The sequence below is a fragment of the Anas acuta genome, chromosome 2, assembly GCF_963932015.1.
Source record: "Anas acuta chromosome 2, bAnaAcu1.1, whole genome shotgun sequence".
In the NCBI taxonomy this organism is placed as follows: domain Eukaryota; kingdom Metazoa; phylum Chordata; class Aves; order Anseriformes; family Anatidae; genus Anas; species Anas acuta.
Window position 1 is genome coordinate 10,731,339 of NC_088980.1, and position 13,338 is coordinate 10,744,676.

The following is a 13,338-nucleotide window of genomic DNA, read 5'->3' on the forward strand; positions in this document are numbered from 1 at the left end:
CTGTTCTTTTGGCTTTCCTGTCTCTGCAGGATACCTCTAGCAAGAGTATGACTGTGAGTTTTTCAAGATCATTGTGGATTCTGTTTCACAGCACATTTAGATTAAACATCAATTTCAAACTAAAAAAGGCTCCTCTGAACCAAATTTGGATTTATTAAAGAAAAAAAAAAAAAAGTTGCCATTAACTGAAAGGTGGAAAAACTATAAAATCATATTAGATTCAGAGACTGTAACAGTTTTAGTAATAGAAGAAAATAAATGCATAGAGACAGTGAAAAGCAGCTAAATCTGATAAATAATTCATCGGAAATTTAAAAGACACAGCTTAATCTGAATATCTGTTTAGATATTAAAGTTGTCAAAAAAAAAAAACAATGCCTGCTTTAACAGATAAATTGTGTGCAGACATCACTGTGGTAATGTATATAGAACCAAATAGTCTCCTAGATATCAGGACTGAGCCTGCTTTTCGTCTTCTCTTTTCCATTTTTGTCTTATTGGCTTGTGCCCCAGATTATCTTACCCTGTTACTGACAGGCTCTGACAGGGCATCTTTACAGAAGCTGTCAAACTTAACATTTTGATCAGTGATACTGAATGCTTTCTTTTATCTTGTGCCCTCAGAAGGGAAGCAACTACCACATCCCATGGCAGCAGCAAAGCAGCAGCTGTCCAGATTAAGTGTGATTGCTGCCATCAAATTTCAGAAAACCACTTCTATCCAGATTATTTCTTTCATAATTTTCGTCGATGTGCACAGTATATTCATATGACCCACGAATGAATTCAGACCGTCACTTTCGATTATGAATATTGCTGTACTGATGACAGTCAGAAGTATGATTATTTTTTAAACAAAGAAGCAAAGAACCAAGCAATGTGTTTTGACTCACAACATATTTTCTTTTAGGAAGAAATTAATTAATTACTTATAATTAATTTTAGAGACAAATTGATCTTTCCTAACCAGGCTTGCTGTATGTCTTCAAGCACAAAAGTTAAGGCAGACTTACAACCCAAATCCTCTTGCCTGCTTGGTCATTGCCTGACTTAAGCATCCCTAGCTCCCCTAACCACTGACTCAGGCTCCCGAGCTGGGGCCTGCCCAAGCTCATGTAACTGATTAACTCTGAAGTTAATACAATTCTTTAAAAAGGTTTCCAGTACCTTTTTAATTATATTTTGATATGATTGTGCTTACCAAACAAAATGGGTTTCCATATGCTTCCTCCATGAACTTAAATATTCTTCCAACACCCTGGTTTCCCTTATCCTGTGTTTTTTAAGAAACTCATTAAGACTACACATTACAATCATGTTTCATTAACAGCTCTTAGATTACAAACACAAACATTTTTGTCACTAAGATTGTTAAAACCTCAGGTGATGGTAGAACTTGGCACAGACTTTGGCACAGAACAGTTCTTGCTGCATCAAATTAAAATAATTCAATCTCATTGACTGAATTCCAGAAAAAAAGGATCCATCTGCAGAAAGGAGACGCTGTGTCAAGTTTGCCAGTGTCGCCACAGGTAGCTGCTATTTGCTGGTTGAAAGGCCAAATGTCAGGCAACTAAATGATGTAGGTTTCCCCCCTCAGGTGATTAGATTTGCCCTGGGAATCAGATTCTTTAAAAATAAAAATCCGGCTGGATAATCCTTTTCAGCTAGTGTTAAACAACCAGATTACAAAATTACTCTTGTTCCTAATTCCACCAAGGCAAATCTACTTAGCCATGGATGAGGTGGTGGTGGGCAGGCAGCTGGAACCACAAAATTAAGCTTTAATGAAGCCAGAGTGTAAGTAATCACTTCATTCTCTAATGACAAATTAAAGTTTGAAAATTAGTATTTATTATGGATTTTTTTTTAATGAAGTGACAGCGTTTATACTGGTATTGTAGTCAGGAGATCTGGTTAGTTTGCAAGGGATTAATCTAGACGAGGGTTGCATGGCAATTGATTTTAGTCATTTCTGGATTTTCTTTTCTTTTTTTTTTTTTTTCCTGTTTCAATTGCTTGCATGAAAGACTACAGAGGAAATCAAAGCCACAACAGTAGTAATACTATACCACAATACAGAATTGGCAGAGAGAGCAGATTGTGAGCTTCTAACAAGGGTGGCCATTTATTCACAGACATAATTGTGCAGGTGCTGGTAGAGCCACTTGCACGAGGTTTCACTCATTTATCTCACTAGAATTTCTGGGGCTGGGGTGCAGAAAGAAGGAATGGCAGCACTGGCTTAGACATAATTTTGTGAGTCCCACTGTAATGTAGCAGACTTATCGTGGCAGGTGGAGGTCAGATGTCTGATGCAGAGAAACTTGGAGACATGAACAAAAAAGCCCTTTTTAGAAAACCTTTGCCATGAGCCCCAGTGTGAGAAACCACATGGATCTTCCAAAACAAGTCAGAATCATTCAGGTTGGAAAAGACCTCTAAGATCATCTAGTCCAAACTTTAACCTAGTACTAAAGTCCACCACTAAATCATGCTACTGACTTCTACATCCACACATTTCTTGAAGACTTCCAGGGATGGTGACTCAACCACTTCACTGGGCAGCCTATTCCAATGCTGCACAACACTTGCAGTAAAGAAATTTGACTCAACTCCCTCCATCTCTAGGTGGGGTCAGGGATTCAGAAAGAAATCCCCATATTAAGTTGTACACAAGTTCCCAGTATTAAAGCGTGCAAATTTGCTCCTGAAAGTAGCATCAGATGAGCATATGAACATGGGAGAGCACTGGGTACAGAAAGAGGGAGAAAAAGAGAAAGAAATGCCTCTGTTGTCTCAGGCAAAGCTGGCTCAAACAGTGTTTCATCTGTGCTTCTTCTGAACAGTGGAGCTTGGAAAAAAAGGGAAAAGTGAACTGCTTGGTGGATTGCTTTGAAAACTGTGGGCTACATCAAGCTTCTGAGTGGAGATATTTGAGGGTACCCCCTGCAAACCTAGTCCCCTGCTCTGTATGTCACTGGAGCCTGCCAGAAGGGCTGGCTTTCTCCCTGTGGAAAGCAGAGGACAGGGATTGTTAACAACACAGGGCTGGGGCAGCACACTGCACCCCAACATGACCTCCAGGCTGGAGGCTGAGAACGGGATATGGGCACATACGTATCGAGTTATTCTCACTTTCAAACAGCACTGCAGAAAACAGAGCTTAGCCTCAGGTTGCTGATATTTGCACCATATTTTCCCTCCTTCCTGTGTGTAATTAAGCACCTGTGGGGATGCAGCCGTTATTACTTACCCTGCAGTGCAGGTACCACAGCATTGAAACTACACAGATGAGTTCTTGCTGTTTCTATTACAGCTGTCTTGCTCTAGACCAACAGCACACCCCACAAAGCAACAGAAGATAGCTACCTGATTCAACCTGTGTCTTACATTTAATAACGATCTAATTAAAACACTAATTACATTTTTTTACTTAGTTTAAATATGCAGCTGCAATCAGAAATCAGCCACTGTGAAAGTATCACTTCTCTGCAGTTTGCACTGAAGAGACCATCCACTTATGCACCCACGTCAAATCAAGGAGCTTCAACTTCATCATAACAATGCTCAGTATTTCCTGGTTTTCTTCCAAGTGTTGTGCAACCACTCACTAATTAATCCTCATGACAATGAGAAACAGAAACATTAGATTTACTTGGTGTTGTACAATGAATGAGATGGCAAGCTGGCAGTAGGATTTCTGGGGAAGTGGTTCGTAGCCTTTTCCTCAATTAAGTTTCTTTTAATTTTCCTCATATAATTCATTTGTTAATTTTGCTCCCATTTCTTTTTTTTTTTTTTTTCCCAGTAATTACTATCAGCTGGTTTAGTGCCTACAATGTTGTTGACACTTTCCAGACATACAACCAAGAAAAGTAATTTTTACAAGGCTGACTATAAAAATACATCACATGTCTGAGATCGTTTTGAATTAGAGAGGCTGGGAGATTTTAAAGATTGGTATGCATAATGTATTCAGCATAACTATGTAGATTGTTAACAACAAAGTTAATTTTTTACTCTTGCTTGAAGTGACTGGAACTTGTTGCTTCTTCCAGTTACTTAATACAAGATGACAAAAGTTAGTGAAATTGGAGTTTCCCTTACCATGGAAGCTCTTAAAATTACATACTTTTCCACATTTCATAGTTTTCCTAGACTCACTTAATCACAGCTTTCTATCTGTACCATACTAAAGACTGAAGAAACCGCTGCCAACTTATTAATGTAAGTAGTTTCTTCAATCTTTAGCATTGTAGAAATGAGAGGTAAATATGAGTCAATTATTTTTATATATCTGCCTTTCTCAGGTTTCTAGTAGGGCCAATCAAAATTTAAAACCAAATCAATTTTCCTCATACTTACCAGAAATATATATTTCTAAATGCATACTATACATATATATACACATTCACTATGGACATATATTTTATGCTACATATTTAAATACTTCCAGATGTTTATATATTTTAGTAGATAAATATAGAAAATACTTTACAGAAATATCAAAACTTGCCGCTTCTCATAAGTCAGGCTGTCAAGTTGTGTCTGCAGATGTCTGTTCTCTTCTGCCATCATGCGGCTATTATTGAAGTGCATAGTTAGAGCAGCCATAAAAGAGGTAACCCGCACCTTTTGGGTATCCTGGGCAAACAGCTGTAGCTGCCTTTTCATTTCAGAACTATCTGGCAATATGCATGAAATCTGTAATGCTTTTCCATACCTTCAGCTCTTTTATTATCTAAAAGTTCAATGCATTTCTAAAAATATAAATAATAATTAAAAAAAAAAAAAGCCAGCAACTTTTCTGCAGAAGTGTCTTATTGGAATACAATGCCATTTGGGATAACTGAAATTCAGGGTGTTTCTTCTAAAGCATCCCGGGACCTGAATCCCTCCAGGGCCTTGCACGTTCCATCCATGTCTCCAGAGCTCCATTTCACCAGAAACTAAGGGCTGTTATATAAATATGCTCTGAACATGCTCCACTCAGTTTAGAATATTTAATCCTATCTCCTTGTGATTATGCTACTGACAAAATATATCAAATAGAAGATGTATACAACACAGCTACTTCAAATGCAAGATCTTTTGTCTTTACAACTAACTAGCTGAACAGGGAATTTTCTATTGAGCTCCTGTCTCAAGGATGTTCTGCACCTTTGCACTCCTCTAGTAATCCTAAAAAGGATGATAACTTATTAAAATTTTATCCATTAAATATTGTTTAAAAGTCACCATCTCTCATGAATTCCTGTACAGTGGCATTCAAGTCGCTACAGTTTTCCACATAACTAGCAGGAAAAACAAAACAAAAAAAAAACAAAACAAAAAAACTGATTAACCTTGGATAATGCTGAAGGATTGATAATGTACTATATAGGCACTTGTAAATCCTGCATTTGAAGAGTCAGCGTGTGGGGATTTCACCCTCACATAAACACTAGTATTCTGGTTAAGTGCGCATTTTGTCTTTCTATTGAAACTAACAAAAGAGGAAAAAGTAAACTTATGTCTTTTCATTAAACAAGGGATAAAATAATGCCTTAGAAATAGGCTACAGAAGTGTTTTTTTCCTTTTTTCCTGAATGTATCCTAAGTTTGTAAATAGTTAATATTTTCTTTAACACCAGTTAATCTATAAATATCTTTTTGACCTCTGGATAACAGCAGGCTTAATACATCTGAATGTCAAACACCGCAAGTTTTACTTTGATTCTCCCACTTTAAGATAAGCCATCATGTGTGCCAGACAGCTGTTTTCTCTCATAACTTCCCACATAACTAAATCTTCTGCATAGTTACAAAGCAAAAAATGACACCAGAATCACAGAGATATATGTGCATTACTCAGGACTAAATGGCTTCTGCTTACATGCTTCAGCCAAGTGTAAACCATGAAACCATACTAGCCTAGCTTCTAGAAGCGAATTTCTCATCAGTGTTTCACTCCAGTAGTAAACACTCCATATTCAGATTTTTACTCCTTTGCTGAGTGTCCGAAGTAAGCAGCAGAAAATATGCAACTTTTATTCAAGGTGGTAAATACAATTTGCACTCAAAGCTCCCTCTGTTACACAGACTGCTTTCCACAACCTGGATTGTCCAATATAATCATCACATAGTTTAACGCTAAATAATTGGCCACAAAATTTTCATGGTGTGTAGCAGAGCCCTCTAGATCTAGTCTTACACATCTGCAAGCACTTCACAAACAACACATTAACATTATCAGCGTTAACACTTTAACACCCCTTAAAATAACACAGGTAAATGATTGCCATCTTACAAATACTATGGACAAGGAGAAACTCTGGAGCTTGTGTGCTTCCAATTTAGGTCTTGCAGTGCCTAAAAATTAGGTGGCTGGAGTCAGAGGATGGTTTAAGAGAGCCAGAGGCTGGTCTGCACAGTCAATGGGAAGAGTGGAACCTTCCTAAAGGTCGATGTTCAGTGACTGAGAAGAATTAAGTCCCTTGGAGGGTGTTCCACAAACAGTGCTTAGAGCTAGACAATAGGAAATTATTGAAAGAAATCAGAAGGAAAGAGGTATAGAGAGTGCAAAGATTGTGTTGAATAAAGAAGCACAACTTGGAAATAATTTGGCTTCTGGGAGGTCTAGAAATGCGTAACAGAAGTAGGAATTGCTTTTAACAATGCTAAAATAGTTCATTAGAATGAGATCATGTCCCGTAATACCTTAATTTGAGTGATCAGGGAGTTTAAGGAAGATTTTGTTAGAGCGAACAATTTTGAAAAGATATCAAACCCCCAGAAGTTTGTAAGCTCTTCAAGACTTACATGATGTTAGAAATCTATCAAAATGCACATAGAAATGAAAAGCAAAACTATTTGTGTGTACCATGCAATATATACAAATATATACATTAAAAGATTTGGATTAAAAACAGGTTTGACTTGTTGGTTTTTATTTTTTTTTTTTCCCTTAGAGCTTTCACCAAACTGGTAGGTTTTACATCTGTTCCTTGTCTTGTTCTGCCAAATAGGTGGAATGCTTTAAAGGATGGTAACTGCTGCCAAGGTTTGCTTAGCAAAAAATGCTTTGCCTGTTTTAGAAATAAATAATGCTCAGTCTACTGCACATTTTCTAAGTAAGGTTGTAACTTCCTTTCGTCTCAGTTTGGTGAGACAAACCAAGAAATATTAATAAGGGTTAATTAATCCCTATATAATCTCAGCAGAATGTAAAAATCAATAGGAAGCCAGAAGCAGCCTCACCAGAGAGCAAACACTTTGGCGCTACTCACTGCCAGCATCTTAGCTCATGCATTTTACATGCAATCAGCACTATATAAAAAATACGGTGACTAGGAAACACAAAAATAACTACTGCAAAAAGAACCGTAAGGCCAAACATTCCCTCAAAAGGAGGCTAGAGTCAGTTTACTCATTTTGTTTTCCTTTTATTGTGCATTTCTGGTGTTTGAGATTATACCATGGGTCAATTTTAAGGGGAAAGTTGTGTTGTGAAGTTTTTCCCATGGCCTGGTGATTTGGGCAGGCTATGGGCAATCCCTACCACACAGCATCCAAGGTTTCTTGGTTAGTCTGTGGAACCAACAAGGTCATTATGAAAAGGCAGATGGTGGTGTATCCTCTGCCCCTCTTCTGAAGAGAATACAGAGGCAGCATCCATGTGTTGTGCTGGGTTCAGGCACACTGCTGTGTATTGGGATGCTAGAAGAAAACTTTAAAGACCTGGTCTTTGATGGATAAATGTAGGCACCTGCTGGTGTGGATCACAGCAGGACCAAGGCATCTGTTTACCTAGAGGACTATTTCTGCAATAACTGAAATGTCAGGCCAAAATTTTAGCACACAGGACATTTGAGGATCTCTGAAGCACAGTTTACCAGAGCCTTTTGCAGATTTTGAACAAAAACTACTGCGGGCAGCCTTTTGTTCCCACTTTGAGAGATTTGTTCTTGTCCGTAGGAGTTGGCGTTGTGTTTGGCTCTCTCCCGAATTTCATTATGATCCTTTGCTTACTAGGCTAGGTACCCTCTTCATTTTTCTTGCTCAAGTTTAGTTTTCCATGATGTCAACAGATTGTGAGGAAGCTGTTCTGCTGATCTGCTCCTTCCAGGACTGAATAAATAAGTGGAACTTGGTAATGTTACATTATTATTATTTCTCCAGCTCCCAGAGCTATGGGACCTTCTGACAGCTCATGCAGAGCACAGGGCTGTTAGTAGTTATCTTCCAATATAATACACTAATTAGAAAATTTCTCATCAGATCTCAACAAGTGTTTTGGTTCCTTACAATGTAATGTTGACATATTTGTGGGCTGCTGTTCTGGTCCTGGACATCCAAGCATATTAGGCTTGTACATTGTATTCATGAATTTGGTTGGTAAAGAAATAAATTAACAATTAACTTATGCAGTTCTAGCTGTTGATTTGGTATTTTCAGTTCCACTGATAATAAATTTACAACCAAAAGTCAGGAAAAATATAGGTTAAGTTAAGAGTTAAGGTCATCTCCCGTATCTGAAAATCACTAAGGATCTCAGTGAAGGTTCAGAAATATAAACAGGCCAAGTTCAACTACAGATTCTGAACCTAACTCTTCAATTTATTAAATATCTGGAAAAGCAATGACCTCAGTCATTTCACTAACTATACAGATTAAAAAAAGATTCAATCTGACTTTAGACTGGCAACTATGAACGTTTTGGCTTTCATTCATAAACTTGTCAGAGTTCTCATGCCTTTTCACCATGCGTGGTAACCCCTGTAAGGACTGAGCATGAAGTTCTTACCTTAAGTGTGTTTATTACATACATACAACCCTTCACAAAAACAAAGAGGACATAGCATGTGGTCAGTCATGTACATGGTAACTAAAACCAGGATCTACTCTGACAGTAATGAATTCTGACTGTGAAGCAGTAGTTATTTCTGTCCTAAATGACAAACTGCCATGTCCTATTATCAGGAATGTTTAAGGCCTGACACACTCTATTTCATCTAATGATAACAGTTTAAAACTAAAACAAGTTAGCATATGCCAGTAGGAATGGATATGGAGCTATATTTCCCCAGGTAGCCAAGAACTAAATACCAGTGATTTTTCTAACCATGGCTGGTCATTTTATTTCAAGGTGTTCTTAAATTCCAACCAAGTACTTGAATTAGCATCCCAGCAACACCTTATTTTTCCCCAAAGATAGAAAAAGGCTTAAGTTATCACAAGGAATTATACCTAGCAGAGCAAACATTTTACCAGAAATGTGACAACCACAATTTATTTTCAAAAAAAGAGAAAGTGAAAGCTGACACCTTGTTGTTTCTATGTTAGGAAAGGATGATTGTAAAGCAGTTCAAACTAGGAATGTCCTTGCAGAAAAACCTCACAAGACAAGACAGTTAACCTTTCCTAGGGGTAATTCCATTTAGTAGTTAGCTCTGAATCAGCCTTTTGTGTCTTGTATTTTGCATTTTCCCTACTGTGAGGGGATGACAACATTTTTACTTTGGCTTTCTGCAGTGCTTGAGCCATAATTAGGGCTCCCACAGCAGCTGTCACTACCACCACTGCATACCCAGACATTCAAAGTCCCCTTTCCAGGGTTTTCTCTGTCAGACTAGCATTTCCAAACTTCAGCACACAAGCAAGAATTTGGCTCTGAGAGCTTACTTCAACACTGTTATCATAAACCGTAGGAGTACAGCATGCCCTGGAAAGATTATGTGCCCTGGTTTGTCTTCAAAGACTCACACATTTAATGGAATTTTATCTTCCCAAACATTTTGAAATTTTTTAAAAGGAAAAGTACTTCTTCTGGGTTCCTGGAAATAATTCATTTATTTGTACTTGAAATGAAGGATAAATGTTATAGTAACTAACTGTCAAAAAAGTCTGTTTGCTAGAAAGGCTGCATTCTTGAAAGGCAACTGAGGAGTTGCTTGAATTAACAACACTGTGGATATTAATTTCTTCTATACCAAACTAACAGAGACCAAGGACCCAGAAGTATGGTTCAATGACGGGACTAAAGCTTTATAAAGCTTCACATCTTTCTTTTTAAAATTGCATAAGTATTCCTTTGGGCAAGGGAAGAACATGAACCCATTGGACAGAGGTAGACCTCACAACTGCCAAAAGTAAATTTTTTAGCACAGATACCACAAATGAGCAAAGCAATTATCAGGTATTAGATGGATTGCCTTCAGGCAGATGACAAAAATTGAATGGATATGTATGAGAAGGTATTAAATGCTGCTGGAGGGTTCAAACTGCAGGCAGAAATAAAATACATCCAGTTCAGTTCTTTGTGATAGGGCCTGCCTTCTGGTACGCACCCACAATGAGGTTGCAAAAAAATTGTCTGCAGAAGTGAAGAAACAAACACTGTTGTACACTATAGCAAAAGATAATCAACTCTACGCACAATGGGTATCTACCTCAGTAACAATCAATTGACTTCATCAAAATTTATTTCATCATTTAATAGTCTCAATACAACTGAGCAGAGAGCCTAAATGCAGCAATGCAGCATGGCAAAGCACCAAAACCATAGGAACTACTTTAGGAACCTCTAGACCTTATCTTGTGTGTTTATCTGTATCAGAAAGAGCAAAAAGAGGGTTAACAAAAACATAGGTCCTGCAAATGCGATGAAACAGATGGCCCAGGAATACTGGATGGCCAAAACACAAGTCTTTGTGGTAGGATACAAGTCTTCAAAACAAAGAGGTTTGTTTTTCTTCATACGTAATGAAAGGGGTAAATTCTGTCTATCCAGGCCACAACTTCAAAAAAATCTAGAAACATTTTTGAAAAGGCATCTACTACTTCAGCTTTCCCTTTAGCAAGCTCTACACATGACCAGGGTTAATCAAAAGGTTTCCTTACAGGGAAGTATATTTCCATATTCCTCTGTCCTCTTGTGTTATCAAGATATTGAGTAATTCCTTTCAAAAAACACTTTATCTTTGATTTGGCATTTCAAGAAAAAAGAGTTTTGCTTCATTTTCTAGATACCAGTGCTTTTTTGTCTCTGTATACAGTATTTCTATTTCTATCTATAGATACTCTGGCTTAGAACAAATTTGGCAGTGTTAAGGTATTAGAGCGCTGAAGTATAATATACATCCTTCGCACATGTCACAACATATGAATTTGTAGCTCTCAGGCTCTGCTTGTTTTAGTTTATTTTCAGTGCCTGGATTTGTATACACTTTGCTGGAGGACATAATAATATAGCGCTCTGAATCTGCAAATAGCTTTACTAGATTTTTTTATTAGGCTTTACATTTAAACTAAGATTCTCTATTGCATAACTCGTATTGTTTGCCATCTGCATGTTAATTGAATAATTCAGTGCCCTAAAACTGCAATACATGTGCGCTAACACAAAAAGGAACACAGCTGCTAAATGCACTATTTATCTGAAAAATGAGCCGAAGTCATAACATTTACATCCAGATCTGCATTCCCCTGTTTTTCGGGTGATGCAGGGCTCTTTTTTCAGTGCAGGGCTCACTGTCAGCCTGTGTCAGGCTCGCCGCTACCTCCCTGGAGCAGCCAGGCAGTGCTGCACTCTTCTACTTGTAAACTTGCTTGCCGATGTGATGGGAAACAGCGAATGCTTTGGCTACAAATTTAGACTCCTCATCCCAAGAGGTCCCACCAGATCCCAGGCTCGGGGACAAATCCAGGCTCTTTTTTCATGTCCCCTGTGTTCCAGAAGGGTAATTCAAGACATATGCGTTCGCCTGCTGAAAGCCATGAGAACAGCTGCTCCCTCCCCATGCAACGTGAGTGCTCCTTCCCCTCACATGGCTTAGCGGCTGTAGGACTCACTGAGGACCAGGAGGGAATAAATGGAAGGATCAGAGCGTGTATGTTATTATTTGCTATGTGTTGCTCTCACATCTGTTTATACGGCTTTGGTTTTCCCAGATTGTGTGTAAACACAGCTATAGGTATGATGATTGCTACAAAATATATAATAGATTGTCTATAGCCTAACAGACTATAAGAGTCTGAGTCCAAAGGTGTAGGTACATTTCAGAGAGTTCTCCTGGTCTCTTTGAATGCTCCAGCAGCAATCTTCCAGAATATTCCAGCAAGCAATAGACTGGAAAACACCCTTAAAAGTGCCATTATCAGCAGATATATTTATATCTAGTTAATACCATACTTTTGCTTTTAAACCTTTTTTCTTTGTTACTTCTTGTTTTAGAATTGTAACTAAACTTAAAATAATAATAATAATAATTTTTCAGCTACTGTTGTTTCTAGGAAGGCCTGCAGTGCACCAAAGTTTGCAGAAACAGCAAAAGGCAATGTGCTTTGAGACAGCACATACATGAGATTTTTTGTAAAGGAATTGATGCATGGTGTGGAGGGAGGTGAGGGAGGAGATGTAGCCCCATCATTCTTCTGCCCAGCAGATCATTATTCTGCCAGGGAGACAGTTTGAAAAAGACAGCCATTATCTTCTGAAGAAGCAGTATGGCTGGGAGAAGTCCACAGTTATTAGAATCATTTATTTTCACTCATGAAACTTAATGATAATGAGGACTATCAGGGCAGGAATACCACAAAAATAGCTGTTTCAATGTCCTCTCTAAAACTGTGCTGTTTGCACTGCCCAGGAAAGCAAGAAAATAATTATGAAGAAACCAAAGGGAAAAAAAAAATCACTAAACTTCTTCCAACCAAACCCAAACCCAAAGATATGAGCAAATAAACTTATACTAATAAAGCCGTGTTTTAACCAACATCAGCTCATTGTCAGACAGGACATTGTTTGTATCCTGGTTTCTGAAGCAGCTGGAATAAATCACCCAAGTAGCAACTGTTTGAAACACAAACAAACAATATCTTCTTACAAGTTGACCTGATGTATTATGACAAGAAATATTTTGGCTTCTGCACTCATGATCGCTTGGGTTTACAAACTGTCAGCTGCTTCCAAGGTGTAAGCTTATTACCTCCAGAATATTAAAGTTCCAGAAAAAGAACATGTCTAAGATGTTTGAGCAGAATATTTATAAAATGGATTGCTGGCAAAGTTGCTGTTGCTAGTTTTATGCCAAGGAGGTTTATGGGTGAAAACCTGTCTAGTTTCTGTATATATATTAAATGAGAAAGATTAGTTAAATGTCCTTTTTAGAGATGGATTATGTGAACTCTTAAACATTCTTAGTATTCATTTAGAAAAATAAGTCTGACATAAGCGTGCCATTAACATTGCATTTCTCCAGGCTGCACACACACACACACACACACACACACACACAAAAAAAAAAAAAGGGGGGGGGGTAATAAATAAAAGATATATGGTACACAAAATCACTG